The following is a 27176-nucleotide window of genomic DNA, read 5'->3' on the forward strand; positions in this document are numbered from 1 at the left end:
TCTAAGGCAGTGGTTCTTGAAGTCAAATCACCATGAAGTGGTATTAAAACACAGGTCATTGGGCTGTACTCTCAAGTTTCTTGTCGCTAGATCTGGGGTGAGACTGGGAAATGTGTATGCCTTCAAGTTCCAGGTGGGCTGACGCTGGTGGCTATGAGACCACACTCTGAGGACACTGGTCTCAGGGACATAAAGTAAGATTTGTTGTCCAGGTATGGCTAAACTTTGAAGCCTTGAACTTTGAGGCTACTGCTTAAGCTGAAGATTAAGTTAAAAAAAAAAAAAGAGGTAACTTCTAGAAAGACAAGTCCTTGGGACATACTAATTGAAATTAGCATTGTGAATCTTGCATTGACCAGCACCATTTTCTATATCTTTTACTTCTTGGTACTGCTCTGATGGGGCAACTCTGTTTACCAGCTATAGATCTCATATAGAGCGTATGTGAAAGGGGCATTAAAAACCTCAGTAAAATATTAACAGAATTTTCATAATTCATGTAGAAAATTATTTTTCACTAAAATACCAATGAAATTTCTCCTCCCCCTAACCCCAATTCTTTGGACAGGGAAATAATTCGCACAAACAAAGGAATGTTGTGTCTTTAAACCCAGATCCTAAATCCTGATTTATTTTAAGATTGAAGGGTACCCTTGCCACCTTTTACCTGACATCTGTTATAGCAGGAAGTCTCTCTTCCTAAGTGTTTAAGCAAGTGCCAGGTATGCTGTCACTTCAAGATGAATAATACATAGCCATAATACATGGATGCTGTGGGTGATATTAATAAGACATTTGCAGTCCTGCAGGAAGAATTGTGCGGGAAGATAAATAGACACATTTACTTATACTGTTGTTAGGAACTTGAACTTCTGACACACAGAGAAGGTGTGCATTCTATTTTGGAACTACCTGACAGAACTTCTTTGTTTTCTTGTTCCTCTGTCTGCCTCCCACTCCCCATCCAAGTGTCCAAGTGTAGATATTCCTTAAGATTCTGCCTTTTCTCTCTCTCTCTCTCTTTTTTAGGGCTGAATCTGCAGCATATAAAAGTTCCCAGGCTGAGGGTCGTATCTGAGCTGCAGCCCCCAGCCTATGCTACAGCCACAGCAACATCAGATCCAAGCCGCATCTGCAACCTATACCACAGCTTGAGGCAATGCCAGATCCTTAACCCACTGAGTGGGGCCAGGGATTGAACCCACATCTTCATGAGTACTAGTCAGCTTTGTTACTGCTCAGCCAGAAAGGGAACTTCCTTTTCTCTTTGTTGACCTTTGTATTTTTCTATCAGTGAACTCTTCCACACACTTTATTTTTTAATTTAATTTTTATTAGATTATAGTTGATTTACAGTGTTGTGCCAATTTCTGGTGTAAAGCATAATGACCCAGTATTTTCCTCATACTATCTTCCATCAAGTTCTATCGTGAGACTGGATATAGTTCCCTGTCCTATACAGTGGGATCTCGTTGCTTATCCATTCTAAATGTAATAGTTTGCATCACCAGCCTCAAACTCCCCATCTGTCCCACTTCCTCCCTCTCCCCCTTGGCAGCTACAAGTCTATTTTCTTTGTCTGTGAGTCTGTTTCTGTTCATTTGCGGTATATTTTAGATTCCACACTTTAAATTTTTTCTCTAGAGATGATTTCACAGACCAACTACCCCCATCCCAAATTGAATCCTCTTTTCCAACTGTCTGTAGGACATCTTTATCCAGATGTCATTCCTGAAACTTGAACCACCTGCCTTAATAGGACTCAGCACTTCTTCTTCCCAACAGTTTATCATTATTTTTTTCTTTTCCCCGAATATGAACCATATTATTTACTGCACAAAATCCTTCCTCTTTATCATCCCAGACATTCACCAGATTCAGCCTTCTGTATGTCTCTCTGACATTGTTATCTTTATTTCATCTTCTACTGACAAAACTGTATCTTAGGCACCCAATGCTGACATTCAACTGATTAAATCCTTTTAACTGATTTTCAGTCTCTCTTCACTACAATCTATCTTAAATATCCGCACAACACAAATCTTCCCAAAGATTTTGTCACTGATCATGACGTTGCCCTGATCTAGAATCTTTCATGACTCCCAGAATGTAAGGAGATGTATTCACCACTTTTTATCCTGCTATTCAGGATTTCTAGTACAGCCCCACCTGACTTTTTCACTTTTCTCTTTCACTCTTTTGCTTATGAACCCTCTTACTCCGCTAACATAATATCAATCTCTAAACATGCCTTTAATGTAATATTTTATTTGCATTATTACTCTTTCTTCATATCATCTTTTCTATTTTACTACCTATTGGAAAGCATCACATTTTTAGAAAAAAATATAGCTGTGCCCATGGCATATGGAAGTTTCTGGCTAGAGATACTTATACCTACACCACAGCTGTGACATTGCCAGACCCTTTAACCCACTGTGCCTGGATGGGGATAGAACCTGCACCTCTGCAGCAACCTGAGCAGCTGCAATTGGATTCTTAACCCATCGTGCCACAGCAAGAACTCCACAAAATACTCTTTAAAGATACCTAAGAAATCCTAGTTTTCCATAGAGTGTTGCTTGATTCACCTCAGCCAATACTAACTTTTTTTCCCCCTATTTGAACCCCTACATGATTCTCTGGAGTTTTCACTTCTGACTTGTGCCTGTACCTGGTGGTTGTGTTGCTGTAGAACATTACGTGTTAGCTCCTGAACTCTCCAATCCTGCTGTGCATCTATGTGGGAAACACTGAGGTGGATACTGCTGGCCAATGCATGCTATTACAATGACTCACATGTTTGAGAGTCTTTCCTTGACTAGGCATGATACCAGACATTGAAGGCACACTGGGGGAAAGTGTTCTATCCTGAGGAACAGCAGGTGAATAACCTTGAGCTGGGGATGAGCTGGGAATGTTTAAGGGAGGGATGAAAGGCCTGTGGGATGGAATATCAAAAATGAAATTTGGATGGAATGAGATTGAAAAACAAGGTGGGAGTTATATCATGTTGGGTCTTGTAGACTATGGAAGAGAGTTTGGATTTTTTTCTAAGCACAATGGGAAAACATTAAAGGAATTTAAAGTGGGAAATCCTCTGTGAGAATGGAGTTACAGTGGCAGACAAGAAGAAAGAGGGTGGTTTATTATCTTAAGGTGTTAACTCCAAATTATTATTTGGAAACCAGGTTGGGTGAGCTGGTCTATGGTTGGACTAAAAAAATCCCCTTTGGTTTTGGTCTAGGTCAAAAGCAAGTCAAATTACTATCTTGGCCTCTCCATTGGCCACAGCCTTACTTTGGCTCTTGATATCTTGTGAATTCTATGGTGTGTAAAGGAGGGAAAGAATAAATTCAAAGATTAATATCCCAAAGATGCCCAAGTACTATATACTGGTTGACATGGGAAAACTTTCAGAGAATTGAAATTCCAAAAATACAGGGAATTCAGAGTCTAGTTTGTGTGCATTCTATGCTTTTTAACCTTCTTTTTCTCATAAGATGTAGCTTCTATGATCACAACAAAGTTTCATGCTCTATCCACAAAGCCAAATAGTAATCTTGGTCTGTGTCCCATGTTATCACCTTCCCTCAGGGATGGAAAAAAAAGGGTTTTGAGCTCTTCATAAATTTTTATTCCCTTTTAGGAATAGTGTGTATGTAATAGGCATGAAATGTATTAACTGCTAAACTAAGTCAAATATTTTATAAGCCACTGTCTTCAATCAGAAGCTCAGAGGTAAGAGTTTTTGCACTATTAGTAAATTTCTCTGCCATTGTTTATTTGTTGAGTTCAATAGTCTACCTTTTTTTCCTACAAGCGACACCTCTGCTATGTAACTCACTGGAGTCATTCTTTTTCAAAACTTTAAAGATATAAATATTTTATGAACTTCTCTGATCTTATTTATAATTTACTTTTCAGCCTTTTAAAACTTATTTTAGGTGTCATGATTACTGGGTACTAGATTACTAGGTAGTTAGGTAGATGATTGATTTATTGAGAACAACAATAACTTAATATATCATTTGTTCCAAAATGAAAAAAAAATAAGTTGTTTCAGCCACCATGGCCTTAAAGTAAAAAAGAGTTAGTGAATCAAAGTATTATCTGATGTTGCATATATTTACTTGCTTCAGCTATATTCTAGTTCCTGTGCTGGAATCAGAGACGAATGAGGAATAACCTATGCCTCTAAAAAATCACAGTCTGAATTCCAATAAAATCTCAGGGAAGAGATTTTAAGAATTATCATCAAAAGCTTAAATTTCTTCTGTAGAATTGCTGCCAAATGGAGATCCAGCTTCCCTTGGAAACCCTCAGTGTCAGCGACCTTGTTATCATTCATGGCAATCAGTGCATTTCTGGGGAACTCATTCTTATTACCAGGTGAAAATCTGTTTCTCTGTGAGCTTATCCAGGAATTCTCTCAGAAAATCCAAATCCAAATGCCAAGAAAACTTGGCAGATGGCATACATAAATTAACCAGTCCATACATTAAAATTAAAACATTCAAGTGTTATAATAAGCGGCACCTAGAATTTGGCCATAATATAGTGAAACCAACAGGAAGTGGTGAGTACTACATTAAACTGAAGAGTAAGCCACTTTTCAGTTTTCATATATATATATTTTGAGAAATGTGGGCCAGATATTCTCTCTCTCTCTCTTTTTTTTTCATGTAAACAAGAATGTGGAATTTTTGTATGGCATTGACCAACTTTTAAATTGGCAAACAATTACAAACTTTAAAAACACTCTATGGCTGTTTGGATGTAGGGAGACCACACATCTACAGCTGGATTTGGCTTGTGGGCCATTAACTTTCAACTTTTGTTCTAAGTCCCAGAGCTATAAAAAAGGAATGCAAGTTCTCTTTCACTTGACAGCCTAATGGACAATCAGCATCATTCATTACCACAATCTTTTCCATTATTTCTTCCTTCATTTAAACTGGACTTCTGCCAAACTCATAGGATATTCTTGATCTAATCCACAAACAACTACCACTAAATAATTGTAATTAGGTGACATCCATATAAGAATTATGAAAAAACTCAAGGATTATACCTTTGCCAAACTGTTTCTTACCTTTAAAAAAATGTTATTCTTCTAGAAGATGCTGGGCACTAATATGAGTCTGAATCTTGCTGAATGCTAGAAATTTCACCTTGATGGGAGAGTATTTGGGGAAAGATTTTCTCAAATCATCTACCAAGTCTGCATGTGCCTTTAATTAGATAAAATCCTAGTCCAGTGTCTGCACAGTAGGCACTAAGTAAATCTTTATTCCTGTTCTGATTATTTTCCATTTGCCTCCCACTTAGACGCACCCTCTGCCCTTGGGCTCCCTAACTTGTCATATGAAAAGATGATTACTCTGGACCACACACCGGGCTCTTTTGCCAGATGGATTCCAGTAGGGTATACACAATGGAGCCACCAGGAAGATACCAGAAAGCAGAAGCAGGTAGAGTCAGGCTATTTCTTCCAAGTTCCCTCCCTGCTTTGTGGGCCCAGCTTTCAGTCTTTGTGGCCTCACTTTCATCCAAAGAGCACCGTGCTATGGCTCTGGCTCTCATGGGTCCCCCGTGATGCTGATTGTCTTCTTTGCTGCCTGGCTTCCTAATGTTGTTAATTTCAGATACCTTAATATCCCTTGTTTGTCCCTACCTTTTGCAAAGAGTATCTCTGTCTCTCGACTTGAAATATTTGGGGTGATTTTGTTATTCTGCCCTGACAGATAAATTTGCTGTCCCTTCCTCCTTAGCTCTTGTAATGCCATCTCCATTTCTGTGTGAATGATACGTACTTAACCCTAAAGAAAAGGTTTTAAACTTGTAATTAGGAATATTCCCTCAAATTTTCTTGCCTCATCTCTTGGTGGGTGTCAGGATCTTCTCAGACAAGTCACTGTTTCAGAATCCTGTTTCAAATTATAAGGACCACCCCATGGGTACAGAAATATCTTGAGTGTGTAAGGCTGCCATCCCCAGCAGGCTGTGCACATCCTGAAGCCTTAGTTCTTCCTAGTTTTGAATCAGACTTGACCTCCTGGGATGTACCAGAAGCTTTATTCTCAATGGCAGGATGGAAGTTAGTCTTGCTTTTCTGGTGAGCTTGAAGAGTTTCCCACTTGGAGTTCCCTGGTAGTGCAATGAGTTAAAGATCTGGCATTGTCACTGCTGTGGGTCTGATTACTGCTGTGGCACTGGTTTGATCCCTGGCCCTAGGTCTTCAGGATACTTTGGATGCAGCCAACAACAAACAAAACAAAAACAACAGAAAATATGCCCTCCAAACCCATCCTTTATTATAATTTCTTTTTCTTTTTTGACCACACCCATGGCATGCAGAATTTCCCAGGTCAGGTATCTAACCTGTGCCACAACAGTGACAATGCTGGATCTTCAACTACTAGGCCACCAGGGAACTCCCATGTAGTTTCTCTCCCTATATATTCTCCATTCACATCTGGAGAAATTCTCTAAATTTCTAAACAGACTTCCAAGAATCTTAGCCCTGATGCCCTACCTGATCCCAAGTATAGCAGGATGCATGAGTTCTGTACTCTTAGGGCCCTGGGATTTGTTTCTCTGTCCATGTACCACCTGAGTCCCCTGGCTTAAGCCGTATACAATCTCTTCTTTCTTCCCCTTTCTTTATACCCTTTACTTAAGGTCCAGAAATGGCTTAGGATGGAATCTGAACCAGTTATGACAATGTAGTATAACAGTTACCTTCTGAAAACAAAAATTTCATGACTATTAAATGTCAGGGACCAATAAACATAGCACTACAGCCAGCCTTGCATCTGTAAAATCCACTAACAAGTAATTAGGGAGAAATGAGTAGAGGTTTGTTTTATGTTTAGAAATTCAAAATATCTCTTAGTAAAATCCACTTTTAAAACAATATAGGTTTTAAAATCTGTGCTAATAATTTTAACATGGTCTTATCTTTAAACCACTTTCTAAGTACTAATTCTCCCAGCATGCTTCTGAAGTTTGTATCATTACCAAAGATGTGTGCCAGACTGGGTTATTTTAAAAACGAATTAGTATAGTGAATAAGTATTCTGTTTTTATGTTAATGTTTAAATTGGATTTTGGAGGTATCAGTTAAGACTATAGAATCTAGGCAATTACAGTTTTCTTCACTGGGTTGGGTTTATGCAATCATTTTTTAATGTTACAGTCAATGACCATTTCTTTTTTTTTTTTCCTGTTTTGACCATTAATGTTGTATATTCCTACAGAGTGACCCCCTAGTGCAGAGATTCTCATCCAGCAGAAATTTTGTCCCCCAGGGGTTACTGGCAATATCAAGACACATTTTAAAAATTTGTGTATGTATGTATTTCTTTATTGAGAAGTGTAATTGTTGTACAATATTATTTAAGTTGCAGGTGTACAATAGAGTGATTCAAAATTTTAAAGGTTATACTCCATTTATAGTTATTATAAATATTCGCTACGTTCCCCATGTTGTACGATATATTCTTGCAGCTTATTTTAAACCTAATCGTTTGTACCTCTTAATCTCCCACCCCTGATATTGCCCCTCTACCACTGATAACCACAAGTTCGTTCTCTATACCTGTAAGTCTGCTGCTTTTTTGTTCTGTCACTAGTTTGTTACATATTTTAGATTCCATGTATAAGTGATATCATACGGTATTTTCTTTCTCTGTCTGTTTCATCTAGTGTAATACTCATCTGGAGAAGTTTTTGAATGTCCTGATGGGGAATAAAGTACAGTATGCTACTGGTATCTAGTGGGTAGGACTGCTTCTAAATGCCCTACAAGGCAAAAGAGAGGACCCCACAAAGAAGGATCTGGTCCAAAATGTCAGCGCCAAGGTTGAGATGCCCTGCCCTGGAGAGAATATTTGCCTCTTATGCTGGTTTTCTGCCCTCACTCCTCCCCATCCCTAGACTAGGGCTGATATCTTTGTAACTTCAAGACATTTCAACTAATGGGAATTTTTGCTTGGGATTTCTTTCACCTTGCTGTGTAGTTACTGAGCATGTGATGCTGTCTCTATGGTGGGATGGAGAACAGTGTTATTCATCAGGATCCTCAAACACAACACATGATCAGGAGAGGACATTGTTATTTGAAACCAAACTGAGTGTAGCTGCCTTTCCTGCTAAGACAAAGTGGGAGGACAGGAAAAAAGATGGCGGCAGCATAATTATTATCATTGGGAAAGTAAATCCCTATATGCCTTCTTCAATTCAGTGACACATTGAGGAGAGAAGAAGGTGGGCCTGCAGTTGTAGAGCCTGTCAGTTCTGGGTTGCTGAAGGTGAAAATATGAGGAAATTGCCCTTTTTTTGGACTTAGGACACTGCTCAAGTATTGGTATTTACACAGGAAAGGCTGGGTAAACTTATTCAGCTATTATAAGATGAGGGGTTGGCTCCTGGGTGAAGGAACCCACGTCTGAGGGATCAGGAAAATAAGAAAGCTAGAAAATGTGTAGAGAGTCTAGAGGAAGAGGAAGAGCACTAAGCAATATAGTAGGAGACTAGAGAAGGTTGAGAAAAGTGACTCAGGAGATTCCTTCCAATAGTGGAGAGTCTACATAGCTTTACAGAGACTTTATTGAATACATGTCTAACCGTCAGTCAGCTCAGATTATCTCTCTCTCTGTCTCTGGGTATGTTGTAAATCCCTTCACACACACACACACACACACACACACACACACACACAGACATTCCTCATGAGCAATGTCAACAAAAATGGGATAAATCAGTGCATCAGTGTAGTGTGTAGAGAAATGCATCCACCTGGGACCATCAGACGTACTAGACACAAAGGACGGACCCAGAGCTAGATGCAGGAAGGAAACCATAAATTTCTGCAAATTTGCAGAAATCTTGGGAAAGTCAAATTAATTACTATAGAACAGAGTGAAGGGGATACAAACACATTTTATTTAAATCTCAAAAGATGATGTAACCTTGGCTGGATCTAGGGAACATTATGTATTAGAAGACACTTGATTTCCAGTGACAGATATCTATGTCAAATTGGCTCAAGCGAAGACAGGATTTATTTGCCTTGGTAACTGGGAAACCCCAAAGGCAGCTGTGTGAAGGCCAGTTGCATTGAGGGGTTCCAGCTGTCATAGAGGCATCGACTATCTCCATGTTGTGACTTTACTTTCTGCAACGAAGACAGCTCGCATTTACTCAGACTTCTAAACCCTTTGGTTCTGACTATCTCAGGAGAAGCGCTGTCTTATTTGGGCCATTGCTCAAACCCAGATCAACTCATGCTTCTAGAGGTTAGCATCGTCTGGCCCTCCTGGACCCTGTGCTCTCCCTCTTGCCTGGGGAGTCAGGGTCTTGTGGTTGGCAGGCTGACCACGTTTAGGGGGGCATTTCTCCAAAGGAGAAATTTCCTGGGGAGGCAAAAATGTTATGAATATGCATGGAACACAAATCAATTTCTGGAGGGGTGGGGTGGGGGATGGCAGTGAGGCACAGGGATGTCTCTCTCTTATCCCTCCAAGCCTAAACTGTGGCTTTCTCAGTCTCTTGCCACTTAAGCAGGAGGGGAGGCCTTTTCCCTGACCTCATTCCCCACCAGCTACTATACTGTGGGGCATAAAGGGGAAGCCCCTGGGAAGGAAAAGTCCCTCTGTTCCTGGGATCTGGCCCCACCCTGGGGGCGGAGGGAAGCTGAACCTCCATGCCTGCTGGCCCTAGTTTTCCCTTCAGAGCTCCCTGGCTCTCAAGCTGTCCCTCTCTCTCTCTTCTCTCTGAACTGTCTTTGTTTGGCTTCAGTATCAAAGAAAGACTGGCTTCACAAAATGAGTTGGGAAGGGTTTCCTCCTCTATTTTCTAGAGGAGATTATGTAAAATTGCTCTTAATTATTCTTTAAATCTGAGGTAGAATTCTCTAGTGACACCCTCTGGCCCTGAGGATTTCTTATTTAGGAACTTTTAAATTACAAATTTGTATTCCTTGATGGTTCTAGACCTATGCAGATTGTCTATTTAATATGGTTGAGTTTTGTCATTTGTGGTTTTTGAACAATTGATTTATTTCTTCAAATTTTTGACTTACCTTTATTATCTTTTCAATGTTGCAGGATCTGTAGTTATATTCCCTAATTCATTCCTGATACTGTGATTTGCACCTTCTCTCTACTAAAAAAAAAAAAAAAAAAGTTAGTAAAGGTTTACCAGTTCTATTTTTTTGTATGAAGAACCAGCTTTTTTTCCCCTTGATTTTCTTCATTGCTTTTCTGTTTTCAATTTCACTGAATTGTTCTTACATTCATAATTTCCTTCTTTCTCCTTGCTCTGGAGTTATTTTGTATTTCTTTTTATGGTTTTATGGGTGAGAAATTTGGATTATTGATTTAAGACTTTATTTCTAATGTAAGCATTTAGTGCTATAAATATCCTTCTCAGTACTGCATTATTTGTAGCCCATAGAGTATATCTTTGTATCTTCTTTTTATTTAGTTTCATGTACTTTTTCATTTTTGAGGCTTTTTCTTTAATCCTTGTATTGGTTAGAAGTGTTTTTTTTTGTTTTGTTTTGTTTTGTTTTTGTTTGTTTCTTTGTTTGTTTTGTCTTTTTTTTGCCATTTCTAGGGCTGCTCCTGTGGCATATGGAGGTTCCCAGGCTAGGGGTCTGGCTGGCCTACGCCAGAGCCACAGCAACACGGGATCCGAGCTGTGTCTGCAACCTACACCACAGCTCATGGCAACACCGGATTGTTAACCCACTGAGCAAGGGCAGGGATCGAACCTGCAACCTCATGGTTCCTAGTTAGATTTGTTAACCCCTGTGCCACGGTGGGAACTCCAAGTGTGTTATTTTTTATATTTTTAGAGATTTTTCCATTGGCATTCATGTTGATCTCTAGTTTGATTACATTATGTTCAGAGAACACAATCTACATAATTTCAGTTCCTTTAAAATTTTTGAGGATGTTTATACGCCTGATATGGTTTATCTTAGTGAATCTTTGCGCACTTGAAAAAAATGTATATTCTATTACTGTTGGATGATGTATTCTACTGATCCTCTTAGTCGTGTTATTTAAGTATTCTATGTCCTTGTTTAATTTCTGCCTAGAAATTCCCTTACTCAGAGGAGATACTGGATAATTTTTCCAGTTTAAAAAAATATATACAAGCATGCATAGAAATCTTTTCAGACAATTTCAAGGGGTTTTTAGATTTTTGTTGCTCTTGTAGGGACAGTAGTCTCTAATCTAAAATCACTGGTCTTGATAGAGATTTTCATTCTTTTTCATACTGTAAGTAACAGAGATTGTCTGAAGTTTTGAAGCAGGGTGATAACTGTGAAGACAAAGAGGACATCACCTGAGATGCTATTGACATTTTGTCTCCTTCCCAGTTTTGTCCAGACTTGGACAAGCCTGCTTTAATATTAATAGCTGCAGAGTCTCCATGAATTGTAATTAGGGATTATGATCATCATAAACATCCCTCTAAATGTTGGGATGCCATTTATACACCACAAATGATGCTCCAGATGTCAGTCATCTATCATAATGTAGCAGGTACAAAGTATATGTCCAGAGTCTTGGTGTATATTAACTCTATTTAGGTTACTAAATATCAGGTAGACCAGTGATCATGTGGTGAGGGGATCAAGGCCTGTATCAGTTAGACATTGCTGGGTAACAAACAACTCCAAAAATTAGGGGCTTAAAAATTTTTTTTTTATTGCATACAAGTCTCTGGTTCAGCTGGATGGTTCTCTGGTCTCAGCTGTACTAAGTCAAGTGTCTGAAGTGAGTTCCATATTGGATTAGCAGCTCTGCAGACAGTGGCTGGGCTCTCTCTCATATTTGAGGAATCAGTTGGCCACTGATTGTTCATCGACACTGCCCTCAGCCAGGACAATGCAGGTCTCTCACGTTTCAGGGAACTGGCCCAGGATCATGGTGAGACAATGTGGAGGTCAGAGCCAAAAGAGTCAAATGCACAAAGGGCCTCAAGGCCTAAGCCTAGGACAGACATAGTGCTCTCCTGCCACCTTTTGCTGGACAAAGCAAATCAAACAGCCATTCCAGACTAAAGCTGTGAGGAAAAACACTCCCCCGCTTGACGGGGGAGCCACCAAGTCACATTGCAATGGGAAAGGACATAGCATGGCCATGAATTGGGCCATTACAGCAGATTCCTTGTGTTTCATACAAGAATAGACAGAAGTAATTTGGTTTTCAATTACTTAAGCTTGTTCTAAAAAGCTTTCTACTACTTAAAATCATAAGGAACTTTTTGATATTTTGCTCTGTGTCTTAAGTAAATTGGGTGCTATTTTCTTTACTGTAGGTAAATTTTTGCTCTCATCTATTCCTAGAAATAAGTCTATAAAACAAAGAGGAAGGGAGGGAGAGAGGAAAGAAATGGAGAAAGGGAAGGAAAGAGGGAAGGAGGGAGACAGAGAGGCAGAGAGCAAGAACAGCTTTGTGTTATAAAATCCAGACTTTATGGATTTCCAGGGCACTCATAAGAGCTGTTAATTCTATTAGGCAAAATAGACCTCTACTTGTTATTTCAAGATAATCCTGTCAAATGCAGTGGCTCTGATGTAAGGCATTACAATTATTATTCAGCTTTGCTTGAATCCTTTCTGTTTGCAAAGTGCTTAACAGTTTCCTTTATTTTTATTTTTATCTGAGTAGTTGGGCATTTTTACTCTTGGTTCATAGCCAAGCAAGGGTGGTTAAACTTTTTCCTACCATAACCCCTTCAGCATTATCATAGGTCCAAAAGGGTCTTTGAAAGGTCATGAGATAAAGAAACAGCAAGGAGGAGTTCCCTTGTGGCCTAGCAGTTAAGGATCTAGTGTTGTCACTGCTGTGGTACAAGTTGACTCTCTGGCCTGGGAACTTCTGTATGTCTTGGACATGGCCAAAAAAAAACAAAACAAACAAACCAACAAAACCCTATTACCTACTATATAGCGCAGGGAACTCTACCCAATATTCTGTGATAATCTATATGGGAAAAGAACCTGAAAAAGAATGGATATGTGTCTATGTACAACTGAATCACTGTGCTGTATAGCAAAAATTAACACAAACTTGTAAATCAACTATACTTCAATCAACTTAAAAAAGAATAAACATTAGGGATTTTTTGTCTGGTACCTCCAGAAGAGAAAGTCCTAGAGATCCTGGAATGTTCTGTGGAATCCCCATTTCAATATTTCATCACCTTGACAGGTAAATCCTCTTCATGGACAATGCTGACACATGCCATTCCTTCTTGTTCCATCTCAAAGGACATAGATGGAGGCCATGACCAGCATCTTCCTGGACCACCATTAACAACATGGAGCATGTCACAGGGCTCTCATTGGGAAAGAAAAGATTTTTCTGAAGTTGTTAGAGATTTTTAGTGATAGTTCCTTAATGCAAAATCAATCTAAGAGGCAGAACCGAACAGTGCATCTAGGCCAGATAAATCAAGTTGAAAAACTAGTGTTCATTCATGTAGTTATTCAATCAATCAAGTACTTTCCAGGTGTCACATACTGTTCTGGACCTTGAAGTGGTAAATGAGACACATTCTCTACTCTCAAGAGCTTGCATTCAAGTTCAGGAGAAACAGACTTGTAAATGGATGCATTACTACCTTCTGTCACAGGTAAACAGGGGATGACTATACATTCCGTCACTCATGTTATTTTTAAACGAGACACTCTGAGAACAGAGAGGAGTTTTAGGTGCTCAGACCTACTTGCCACCTGCTGGTTAGATGTTCTGGTCTTTTGTGCACAGAGTGACTGTCTGCTCTTTCAGCAAAAATTATCCATTGCATTTTAATTCCTCTAGCTTAGGACTTTATACTAGATTTGGGGGTGGGAGGAATCAGCAGCAAAGTATAAAACTATTCAGAGTGTGTTTTCTTTTTAAATATCATAGTATTTTAAGAGCAATGGAAGAGCATACTTTTGAGGAATAACTTATCAGAAGTTTGAGAATTCATAAATCAGTTTTCCACTAATAAAAGAAAATGGGCAGATAGGTAATATTTTGGATCCACTGGGTAGTTGGCAGGGGAGTAGGGTGCTCTCTTTGGGTAATAGATATTCAGATGGAAATTCTGAATAAGTGAATCAGCTGTCCTGTGAAGATTTTGTGATGGGCTCCAGGACCACAGAAAGCTTGCCACTGAGACAATACTTGAAACATAAAGTGGATAGAGGAGCAGAGACGAACTCCAGTGTTACTCAAATCCCTAACTATGCCTGAGAAAACAGTCCACATTAAAGTATTACAAGAATATATAGTAGACATGGTCTCAGGACTTCCCTGGTGATTCAGCAAAGTTAAGGATCTGACATTGTCACCACTGTGCTTGCGTCACTGCTGTGGCACAGGTTTGCTCCCTGGCCACATGTCCTGTGTGTGGCCATAAATAAATAAATCAATTAAGTAATATAATAGAGATGGACTCTAACCATTATCAGATAGGGATACTTGGTATTAGCATCTTTATCTAACAAAGGGAAAATTTGTAAAATTTGTACTTTCGGATGAATTCGAGTGGAGAATAGGAACTGCTCAAATGTGGATTCGCTTCCATTTAGCAGAGAAAGGTACTTTTGGGGATGCTTTATAAAAACATATTTACTAATCATCTTGTCTCCACCAACCTGAAGGAGGATACTTAGTAGCTGGCACTAAAGTTTGTGCCAGTGGAGACACTGATTTGGGAGGGTCTCAGACCCTGTTTAGCAAAGAGATATAATGTGTATGTAAAGGGCAGCACCTGGGATTTACATATTTGTAATTAAGATTTAGATTACTTCAGGCCTTAGATATTCTCATACACCGGAGGCAGTATGGGCCTCACACTTGTAGGCCTGTTCTAGAGAGAGGAGTCTGATTTCTGATTGTGTCAGTCAGGGTAGGCTAAGTTATGTTGCCGAGAAACAATCACCTTCCAGTGGAAATCAAGAGTTTAGCACAAGAAAATATTATTTACTTCCTTTTTGGTTAGGCAGGAAAGCAGATAGTGGCTTTTAAAGGCTTTTCTATGGGAATCTTTCCAATCCTCTAAGGAGAGTTAACATGCAAAAATAAAACTTAGCAGAACTGCAAAAATATGTTTTTGTTCTAGCTTTTACTTTGGCAGTCTCAGCACTGGATATAGGAATGTGCTTCTGGTTCCCTTCCAAAATAGAAGGCACATTCCTTTGGCAAGTTCTTCCATTCTCGTATTTTAGCTGAATGAGGCTGGGAAATAGAAAACCATTTCATTTATTGAGTGATAATTAAAGAGGATCTTGCAGCTTTTCCTGAAAAAAAAAAGTTAAAAATATAATTAGGAGACATGGAAATTTATACAAGCGAAGTGTGCTGCTATAGATAAATGAGATAAATGACTTACTTCAAGTAGTACTCATCAGCTCAGACATTGCCAAGTGCAAATCTTTTTTCATCACTTAGTAATCTTTAGAAATCTGGAATATTTAACTGTCTTGTAATGGCTGATTTGGCTTGGTGCAGCTGATACAAGCAATACACGACCTTCATTTGCATTCATTGAAACAACTGAAACTTGTTTTTATATCATATGGAAGGTCTCATGTTCACTCTCAACATCTTTGTGAACTTTGTTTCAATGAGATGGATCTGGTGCAGAATTTCCAACATCAGTGTTATTGACATCTGGGTCCATCTTCTTTGCTGTGGGCTGTCTTGTGCATTGCAGGATGTTTAGTGCATCTAGGACTTGACTCACGAGATGCCAGTGGTACTCTGTCTGGTTTTTTGTTTTTGTTTTTGTTTTTTTTTTTTGGTACAAGGAATAGTGACATTATTTAGAAAGCCAGCAAACTGAGAAGATGGTGGACTAGTGTCCCAAAGAACCACCTTACCAGAGTTAAAACTGAGGCTTCTTTCATACTAAAAGGGGAGGGCTGTGGCTGGTTGTTGCAAAGTTCTTGGTGCTGGAATCCTTTGTTCCTGCAGCTGTGTGCAGCTGTAGGTCTTCTGGCCCAGTTTTGACAACCAACATTCCTCCAGACATCACAAATTTCTCCTGGCTGTTCCCTCACCCCTAGATTGAGGACCGAGATGTGGTTATCCAAAAGAGTTGACGGTAGCCAATATTAAACCAATTTAATTTTTTTTGGATGGGATTCTCAGGAGCAGAGAACAATGAGAATGTTTAATTATAGCTACAACAGGCCAGTTCCTTTTTAAAGACTACATTCAGTTTCCAAATCCTGTGGTACAATGATTGACAGAGAAAGTCATGGATTTCATAAGATGTCACAACTGGGAGTTCCCTTCATGGCTCAGCAGTAACAAACCTGACTAGTATCCATCAGGACACGGGTCTGATCCCTGGCCTTGCTTAGTGCATTAAGGATCTGGCATTGCTGTGAGCTGTGGTGTAGGTCACAGACTTGGCTTGGAACTGGTGTTGCTGTGGCTGTGGCCTAGTCTAGCAGCTGTAGCTCCAGTTCAACCCCTAGCCTGGGAACTTCCATCTGCCGCGGGTGTGGCCCTAGAAAGATAACAAAGATGTCACAAGTGGCCAGGACTTGAGCAGTCATCTATTATAACCCCTTTTTGACTAATGAGGAAACTGAGGCTCAAGTAGGTCACTGGCCCAGGTTAGAGGCAGCCCGTGGACCCTGGCAGCACAAGGTAATTAGTTCTCTTTCTAATTCTCTTAGAAAGAAGGTTTGGACCTAATGATTTTCTCTGCTGGGTATTTCTATGCTGATACAATTTCTACAGAAACAGGGCGCCAGTGTATGAGAATAATTTGACACCACTCTTAACGAGGCTCCGGAAGAAAAGAAATAGGGAAAACCAAGGTGGTTTTCATCAAAGGTCTCTTCTTGCAGCTACTTAATCTGGATCCCAGAGCTGTGGTCACAGGGCTGCATCCCTCCTACTGGGATTTCAAATTTGTTTGTCAGGTTTTTCTACGGAAGCAGGGAGGTGGTGTGGATTGCTAATGACACTTTTTAACCAAGTGCTTAGCAGACAATATGTTATTATGCATTTGCTGGGTACTTTTAATGTTGAGACCTAGAGTGTTGTTATGTTCACCTGAGAAAAAATAGAGCCTATGACCAAACAGGAGGAAAAAAAACAACACACCAGAAAGATGACCCTTCAGGAGAAATAGAGCTAATATCTCAGAGGGCAATAAATATATGATGGTACATTGACATTAAGGATAATAACATAGAATCAGAGAATTAAGAAATGGAAGGACCCATGGTAGCACTAGGATCGGGGAGGGGCAAAGATGCAGCATTCAGTCCTTTGCTTCCCCCTCCTCATTCCCTGACAGATATTATTAACTGATTACGTTACCCTTGATGGACACAGACTTATAATATTCCTCAAGACAGCACTCCAGGAAGTAACTCCCGATATATTGGCATTGACAAGGAAACATATCTATGACTTAAGTACACTTTCCACCTTACAGATAAACCTTCTGGGCATCATTTTTTTAAAAGGTAATTTCCCCCAATCATGACACTAGTCATTTAAAGTATGAGGAAGCAGAGTGTGTATTTTTTTTGAGTCACAGACTATTTTTTTCCTTCCCTTCTACCAGGCTGGTAGGCTGTGCTGGAAATTCTTCCAGGTGAAGATATATGATGGGGAAATAAACATGTGCCAAGTATCAGACAGGTGGTGACCCGGGCCAGTGATGGCTACAGATCAGACCAAACTTGGCACCAGAGATTGGGAAATGGCCTTGTCCTAAGGAAGCTGATGGTCCAGGGTCCTCTGTATCTGCCGTGTTTTGGAGAACAATGCTGGCTAAGAGAGTTTCCAAACCTAGGGACTGGCCTGGGGGTTAGTTGCACAGGGTGTTTGATTGGAGAGTTCTCCAATTTCCTCTCTTGATCAATAGAATTCTTTCTTTGAAAGGGACAGACTGACTCAAGGTTCTGTCTCTAATAGGGGAGGGAGGATGGAGAGGGTATCCAGAAGCTGAGAACCCAGATTCAGAGTGAAGAGGAAGCATTGTCTCTCCCTGACCCTGCTGGGGGCCTTGTCTGGAGGATTTAAGGGCTTTCTTCTCAAGCCATGAAGCTCCTTCCACAGAGGGGTCCTTGGCATGGTTGCTTCTCTCTGTTCTTCCATCAGCTGTTCCATTCTTTATTTGGTTCTGAAAAATGTTTCTTTGCCCTATTGCTTTTACTCACAGCTTCTTTCTTTCTATTTTTTTTTTTCATTTAAAAAAATTTTTTGGAGTATAGTTGATTTATGATTTTGTGATAATTTCTATAGAGCAAAGTGTTCCAGTTATATATATACACATATCCATTCTTTTTCAGATTCTTTTCCCATATAGGCCATCACAGAATACTGAGTAGAGTTCCCTGTGCTCTACAGCAGATCCATGCATATGCTGATCCCAAACCCCCAGTCCATTCCTCCCCACACCTTTCCCCTTAGGTAACCATAGGTTTGTTTTCAAAGTCTGTGAGTCTGTTTCTGTTTTGTAGATAAGTTCATTTGCAGTATCTTATACTGGCGGATAGACTTTCTTTTTACTTATCATTGATAATACTGGTTTGCCACAGTTTCTCACCACGCTTAGTCATTAATCCTTTCTCCGTGTTTCCTTTTATCCCCCTCCTCCACTGTTAAGGACCTCATGGTCTCAGAATATTCTGGTTCAAATTTTAAAGAAAGGGATTCCAACTGGCCTAGCTATTCCATAATGTAGAGGTTCTCAAAGTGTGGTCCCCTGACAGCAGCCTCAGGAGCATCTGGGAATCATAAGAAATGCACATCCCCAGGCCCCGCCTCAGCTCTCCTGAGTCAGGAACCCCCTGGTGGGGGCCAGCCATCATTTTAACAAAGTTCTGGGTGATTCTAATGCACATTTAAATTTGACATTCACAATCTAACCCAGCAGGCCTGTGGATTGATTACCCTTTGGTCAGGTCCTCACCTCTGGTCCAGTGGGCATAATGGAGGTGCCATTGAGGTTGAGTAGAAAAAAAAAGAGGGAGCAGAGGATGACATGGTATAACATGGTTACCCAGTGCCATTCCATCCTTGGTGACCACGGATGGAGCAAGTGCAAAGATTGACATTTATGATATATCTTCTGTCTACTACAGCACAGAATTTGGGATCAAAATTCTAAGTCTTCCCATTGTGGCTTAGTAGAAATGAACCCAATTAGTATCCATGAGGATGCGGGTTCAATCCCTGCCCTGCTCAGTAGGTTAAGGATCTGGCGTTGCTGTGAGCTGTAGTGTAGGTTCAGATGCAGGTTGGATTCCCTGTTGCTGTGGTTGTAGTATAGGCCAGCAGCTGTAGCTCTGATTTGACCCCTAGCCTGGGAACTTCCATATGTTGTACCTGTGGCACTAAAAAAAAAAAGAAAAAAATGTGTCTTAATTTTGATAGTTTCCCCTTTACTTACAAATTTCCAACCATAGTCTCACTTTACTCATGGTTAAAAGATAGCAATACTCACACTTGGGTCTCTGTAAGGATCATATTATGATGATAACTACTTAAACAGACTTTATAGCACACTAACTCATGTTTCTCAATTAGTCCCTCAGGTAAATATGATGTAAAAGTATTTGTAAACCTCAATCTTCTATAAAACTGTTGCTCTTATGATTATCATATTTCCCAGGAAAGCTTGAGGAGGAGAGATGTTTCCTGTGGTCCAGCCTGGCCTGCACACACAGTGACCATGAGCTTGTGTCATGAATCTAGCACCACAAAGTCTGCTTGTGTATAGGCAGCATCCTCAGGGAGTTCTCTGGTGGTCTAGTGGTTAGTATGCAGTAATTTCTCTGCTATGGCCCAGGTTCAATCCCTGGTCTGGGAACTGAGATCCCACATCAAAGGCCACTGCACACAGTGGCCAAAAAAACAAAAACAAAAACAAACAAATGAACAACAACAACAAAACCCCCCAAAAACAGCATCCTTAGTCCCTTAGTCCCTTGATTCTAATGCTTGAGTAAGGCATGAAATGAAGCAGGCAGTGAATGTTTTCCACTATTGGAACTTTCTTAGAACCTACCTCTTCTTTTGCAAAAAGTACATAAACCTCACGCATTTTTCAGAATACATTGTAGACCTAAAATCCTAACTTTGGGAGCTTATCAAGTTTATTCATGGTATAAATTTAATGTCCATAATGTGTATCCAATGCATCTATAGTTAACTACTTTTTGTAAGTTGGTCATTCTCAAAGTGTGGTCCTTGGACCAGTAGCATCAGCATTATCTGGGAACTTATTAGAAATGCAGAGTCTTGGAGTTCCCTGGTGGCCTAGAGGTTAAGGATCTGGTGTTGTCACTGCTGTGGTGTGGGTTTGATCCCTGGCCTGGGAACTTAGGTATGCTATAAGCACTGGAAAGAAAGAAAGAAAAAAAGAAAGGGAGAAAGAGAAAAAGAGAGAGAAGGAAGGAGGGAGGGAGGAAACAAAAGAAGAGAGAAAGGGAGAGAGAGGGAGGGAAGGAAGGAAGGAGGGTTGGAGGGAAGGGAGGAAATGCAGAGTCTCAAAATCTATTCCAGCCCCACCGAATCAGACCTTCTTTGTGGATCCTAGCAGTCTGTCTTTCCATGAGCCTTCTAGGTGATTCTGATGCTCTAAAGTTTCTTAGCTCTTCTTAGACACACTGAATATTTTGGGGGAACAGAGTCACGCCTTAGTCCCCCTTTGGTCTTCTTATAGTATCTTGCATACAGGAAGAGCCTCATGACTATTGGCAGATGATTCGGGGTGGGGGATGTGAGGACTGCCAGATAGGGAGCCAGCAGACTCAATCTGAGACTTGGATCTGTTACTTAACAACTGACAAAAGAGCCAGTGTCCATAGACAGATGTGCCATCGACTGTGGCCTAGTGAAAAGAGTCAAGATTTTTATTTCCAGTGAGGCTCCTTATTTGGGGGATTCTTAGCTATTGAATGGAAAGTCACCTTTCAGTCCACTTGTGCCCTGAAACCCAATCTTGTATCTTCTTTCCATTTCTCAAGCCTGTGTCCCATTGTGAACAAATACCTCTGAATTTTTGCACCTTCCTGAGCTGCTTCTCCACCTCCTTGTGCCTGATGGACCAGCTTTTTCCAGGAGGCGACGTCTTGCCTTGATGTGTTCTTCCAAGGATGTACCCATCTTTTCTAGCTCCTCGGGGACACCTTCACAATTCCCCGCACTTAGGTAAACACTGCGATGATGCAGACTCCCAGGACTCCCAGCAGCCACTCAACATCATCTGCAGCAAGCATCCCTCTAGTGTGGGAGCTGGTTACAATCCACAGCCACACCTCAAATCCTGATGCCTCCTAGGAAATTTCTGACTCCCATTCCTTTTCTTTTTCTTTTCCTTTTTCCATTTTGTGAATCTCAAATCTGACACAGCCTTGATAACAGAGAAAGTGCTAATTCTTTGTTGATTTTGAGGGAAATCACACTATTAAGATAGTTTAGGGTCATATATGAGAAGAGTTTAAGTGTTAAAATTTAGATTATACAAACCATGTCATTTGTATAATCTAAATTTTAAACAGTGCCTTGGTCTGTTGATTTGGGGCTGAGTGAGTTTGGTCTTTAACAGCCCTGATGATGGTGATTTCTGAGGTTCACATATATATCCTCCTCATTCTCTCAGTGGAATTTTCCAGACAGAGTCTGAAACATATGTATATAAATATAATATTTTATGTCCATATGAAATATTTTATTTGTATATATAATATTTTATGTATGTATAAAACTCAGATATGGACATCATTTAAAAAGATTAGAGGACATTTAAAATGTCCTCTATAATTGGAATGTATCTATAATTTCAATTATGATGTTGGCTGTTGTTTTTAGATCTTAATGTTTATCCATTATGACAGTCTACCATTTATAGAGATTTTTTTTTTCTTTTTAATCAGTACTTTTTTACCAAATGTCCTTTGGCATCCAATCAGATGATTATGCAATTCCTCTTCCTTGGTCTAATTAAGTAATGCATTTTGTTAATAGGTTCTGTAATATTAAATGTCTATTACATCCCTGGAATAAACTCTAGTTGGTTGTAAAGGATAAAAAAAATTTAAGGCATTGACTCCATTTTACTGTAGTTTTTTTGCTTAGGTATTTGTATCTTAATTTTAAAGAGATTCCATTTATAACCTTACTCCCTCATGAGAAACATATTTTAAACTTTTTAAATAATATTTTTTTTAAAAAACACTGTTTCTGATTATAAAATGCAAATACTATAGAAGGCTATAACATAAGGATTAAAAGTTCTCACATCTCAAATATACCCTAACTTTATCCCCACTGTGAAAATAACTCTTTTAATGAATTTTTCTAGATATATTTTTTTGGCCATGCCTGTGGCATGTGGAAGTTCTAGGGCCAGGGCCACAGCAGTGATTTAAGCCACAGCAGTGACAATGAGGGATCCTTAACCCACTGAGCCACAAGGGAACTCCAAATCTTTCTAAACATTTTAATGCACATAGAAGTATATTAAATCATATGTGTAAATTCATTTAATACAATGAGATTATTCATGTTAAGGGTTTTATTTTGTAATAAATATATTTGAAGAACTTTTTTATTGTGAAAAATATACTAAGAGGTGCATACCATTTCATCGTTCATTTTAGTGTCTTATTTATGACCATTTAGGTTGTTCAAATTTTCAGTATTATGAATGGAGCTGCAGTACATAACTTCATGTGCACATATCTCTATGTATCTATGTTTCTTATGGATAACATTATTAGAACTGGAATTGCTAATTCATAATGTGATGATGGATAGCCCCCAATTACTCTACAAAGAAGTGGTACCAATTTGCAGTAAGAAGCAGTTTTCTGAGAGGCGGGTCCCTACTTCACGCTATTCAGTAAGAATCTGATTTAAGCCTGGGACCCTTGGGTCCAGCCTCCACCAAGTTCCTGGAAGGATAGGAGCACCTGAAAGGGACTTTTAAGGGTGGCACCTGGAAGGGCCAACACTAAAGTTTTCTTGATTCCTTCCCCTGTGAGTTCTTCCTAACTTTTCTCTTCAGGGTTCAAGGGATTATTTCTGCTCATCTCTGGAAGGACTCTACCTCTGAGAGCTTTTAATTTCAAAATTCTCTTGCACAGCCTCAAGCAAATTTGAAGTTCTTTAGCTTTTATTTTTTTTAATTTAATTTATTGTTGTATAGGTGACTTAAAATGTATTAGTTTCAGATGTACAGTAGAGTAAATGTCATAGATAAAAATATATCCATTCTTTTATCTCATATAGCTTATTACAAACTATTGAGTAGATTTTCCTGTGCTATATAGTAAGTTCTAGTTAATCACTTATTTTATACAGTAGTGTGTATATGTTATTCCCACTCTCCCAATCCTTCCCCTACCAAAAAAACTGTTTCACCTGTAGTAACCATTAGATTGATTTTGAAATCTTTGAATTTGTTTCTAATAATAAGTTCTTTTTTATCATTATATTAGATTCCACATATAAGTGATACATATGATATTTTTCTTTCTCTGTCTGATTTACTTCACTCAGTATGATAATCCATAGGTCCATCCATGTTGCTACAAATGGCATTATTTCATTCTTTTTAATGGCTGAATAATATTCCATTGTATCCATTGTATATATGTACCACGTCTTCTTTATCCATTCCTCTGTCAATAGATATTTAGGCTGCTTCCATGTCTTGGCTGCTGTAAATAGTGCTGCAATGAACATTGGGATGCATGTATCTTTTCAAATTATGGTGTTATTCATATATATCCCAGGAATGGGATTGCTGGATATTATGTTAGTTCTATTTTTATTTTTTTAAGGAACTTCCATACTATCCTCCATAGTGGTTGCATCAGTTTACAATCCCACCAACAGTGTAGAAGGGTCCCCTTTTCTCCACACCCTCTCCAGCATTTATTGTTTGTAGACTTTTTGATGGTGATCATTCTGACTGGTGTGAGGTGATACTTCATTGTAGTTTTGACTTGCATTTCTCTCATAATTAGTGATGTTGAGCATTTTTCATGTGTTTTTTGCCCATCTGTCTGTCTTCTTTGAAGAAGTGTCTATTTAGATCTTCTTGCCATCTTTTGATTGGCTTTTTTTTTTTAATGTAAAGCTGCATGAGATGTTTGTCTATTCTGGCAATTAATCCCTTGTTGTTGCTTTGTTTGCAGATATGTTCTCCCATTTTGTGGGTTGTCTTTTAATTTCTTATGACTTCCTTAGCTGTGCAAAGTTTTTGAGCTTATTTAGGTCCCATTAGTTTATTTTTGTTTTTATTTTCCTTCTTCTAGGAGGTAGATCAAACAAGATAATGCTGTGATTTATGTTGAAGAGTGTTCTGCCTATGTTTTCCTCTAAGAATTTTATAGTGTCTGCCTTACATTTAGATATTTGATCTTTTTTGAGTTTATTTTTTGTGTATGATGTTAGAGACTGTTGTAATTTAATTCTTTACATGTTACTGTCCAGTTTTCCCAGCATCATTTATTGAAGAGATTGTATGTTCTTGCTGCCTTTGTTGTAGATTCATTGACCATAGGTGCTTGGGTTTATTTCTGGGCTTTATGTCCTGTTCCACTGATCTATATGTCTAGTTTCATGCCAGTTCCATACTGTTTTGATGAGTATAGCTTTGTAGTATAGTCTATAGCCAGAAAGCCTGATTACTCTCTCTTTAGCTTTTAGGAGGAAAAGCATTTCCAAATACCATTAAGGGAGCACTGGTACCAAAAAATTCCCATTGGATCCCCAGGAAGTTGTGCTTTTAATGAATTCCAAAGAAACACCCCCTGGTGGCCCTCAAGTGCAGTCTCTTTTCTCACTTCTCAAAAGACAGTGCCACTTCACAGACTTCACCCTCTAACTTCTGCCTGTTTCCTTGACTGTTAACGATTAGGATGTTTCCATTCTTTCTCTCTTCACTCCACTGTACCCTCATTGCCCTGTTGCCATATTTTCTCTCTCCTTTATCCCAGCCCTTCCCTGCCTTTCTGTTTGAGGGAGACACAGCAAGCCTCTCCCCTCCTGTTAGAATTCACCCAGGCCATTGTCAACTATTACACCAGGGCTACCAGAGCTATGGCAGGACACTTTTTTTTTTTTAAATAGAGTTTATTGGAGTATAGTAGACTTAAAATATATTACTCTCAGGTGTACAGCAAAATGAATCAGTTATACATATATACATATCCATTTCTTTTCAGAGTATACCCCATATAGGCTATCACAGAGTACTAAATAGATTTCCTTGAACTATATAGTAGGTTCTTATTACTATTGGATTTTCTATATAATAGTGTGTATATGTATGGCCAGGGCAGTTTTTAATTTTTTTTAATTAAAGTACAGTCGATTTACAATGCTTTGCCAATCTCTCCTATATAGCAAAGTGACCCAGTCATACATATATGTACCTTCTTTTTCTCATATTATCTTTAATCATGTTCTATCCTAGGAGATTGGATATAGTTCCCTGTGCTATACAGTAGGACCTCATTGCCCATCCATTCTAAATGTAATAGTTTGCATCTAGCAACCCCCAAACCCCGGTCTCTCCCTCCTTCCCCTGTGAGTCTTTTTCTGTTCTATAGATAGGTTCATTTGTGCCATATTTTAGATTCCACATATAAATGATATCATACGGTATTTGTCTTTTTCTTTCTGGCTTCACTTAGTATGAGAATCTCTAGTTCCATCCATGTTGCTGCAAATGGCAATTCTTTGTTCTTTTTATGGCTGAGTAGTAGTCCGTTGTGTATATGTACCACACCTTCTGAATCCATGTCTTGGCTATTGTGAATGGTGCTGCTATGAACACACAGGTGCATGTATCTTTTTGAATTAGTTTTGTCTGGATATATGTCCAGGGGTTGGATTTCTGGATCATATAGTAGTTCTATATTTAGCGTTCTGAGGAACCTCCATACTATCTTCCATAGTGGTTGTAACAATTTACATTCCTACCAGCAGTGTAGGAGGATTGCCTTTTCTCCACATCCTCTCCAGCATTTGTTATTTGTAGACTTATTAGTGATAGCCATTCTGACCACTGTGAGGTAGTAACTCATTGTAGTTTTGATTTTCATTTCTCTAGTAATTAGCGATGTTGAGTATTTTTTCATGTGCCAAATGGCCATTCATATATTTTCTTTGGAGAAATGTCTATTTAGGTGTTCTGTCATTTTTCCATTGGGTTGTTTTTTGTTGTTGAGTTGTATGAGTGGTTGGTATATTTTGGGGGACTAAGCCCTTTTTGGTTGCATCATTTACAACTATTTTCTCTTATTCTGTATGTTGTCTTTTTTGGTTTTGGGTTTTTTTTGTGTGTGTGCTTGTTTTTTTACAGTTTCCTTTGCTGGGCAAATCCAGGACATTTTTAAAACTTCTACCCATTTTTAACCCACAATTTGTGACTTTTTCCAATTTTGGTTCTGCATTGTACCATGTCAGCTGTTACATTCAGCAGGTGGGGCAAATTTCTGGGGCTCCCCAAGGAGCACAGTTGTTACATCCCTGTGGCCACTGAGGCAGGAGGGGCAGCCTCAGGTCCCAGGGAGACCATCTTGCTCTGAATCTCAACTCTTACTAATCTCACAAGCTTCCCATGACTGAACCTCATGGGAGCCTCAGTGTCTGCATCACCACTGTGGAAATAATTATAGCATGTCTATCTCATAGCCTCCTAGAAAGCATCACATGAAAAATGTACATAAATGGGAGTTTCCCAATGGCTCATTGGGTTAAGGATCTGTCTTTGTCGCTGCAGTGGCTCAGGTTGCTGCTGTGGCATGGGTTCAGTCCCTAGCCTGGTAACTTCCACATGCTGCAGGCTTGGCAAAACATTTTTTTAAAAAAAAGAAAGAAAAATGTATGTAAAGTGGTGAATGGTGCCTGGTCCATAGCTAGATTTCAGGAAGTTCTAAAAATTGTCTTTTCCTATTATTGTTGTTTTGTACAAATAGCTTTCTGCTATCTTTTTGGTGCCTCGCAAAATGCATGGGGATGAGAAAACTGAGGCTGTAGGAGGGTCAATCACTGTCCAAGTAATTATATAACTTTTTCTTTTGAATATTAAATCTTTCACCTCATCTATCCACTTTGGTGTTCAGATGAACATCAACAAACAAACTTTGGACTAACTGAAATGAAATG

This window comes from Phacochoerus africanus, chromosome 1 (genome assembly GCF_016906955.1).
Source record: "Phacochoerus africanus isolate WHEZ1 chromosome 1, ROS_Pafr_v1, whole genome shotgun sequence".
In the NCBI taxonomy this organism is placed as follows: Eukaryota; Metazoa; Chordata; class Mammalia; order Artiodactyla; family Suidae; genus Phacochoerus; species Phacochoerus africanus.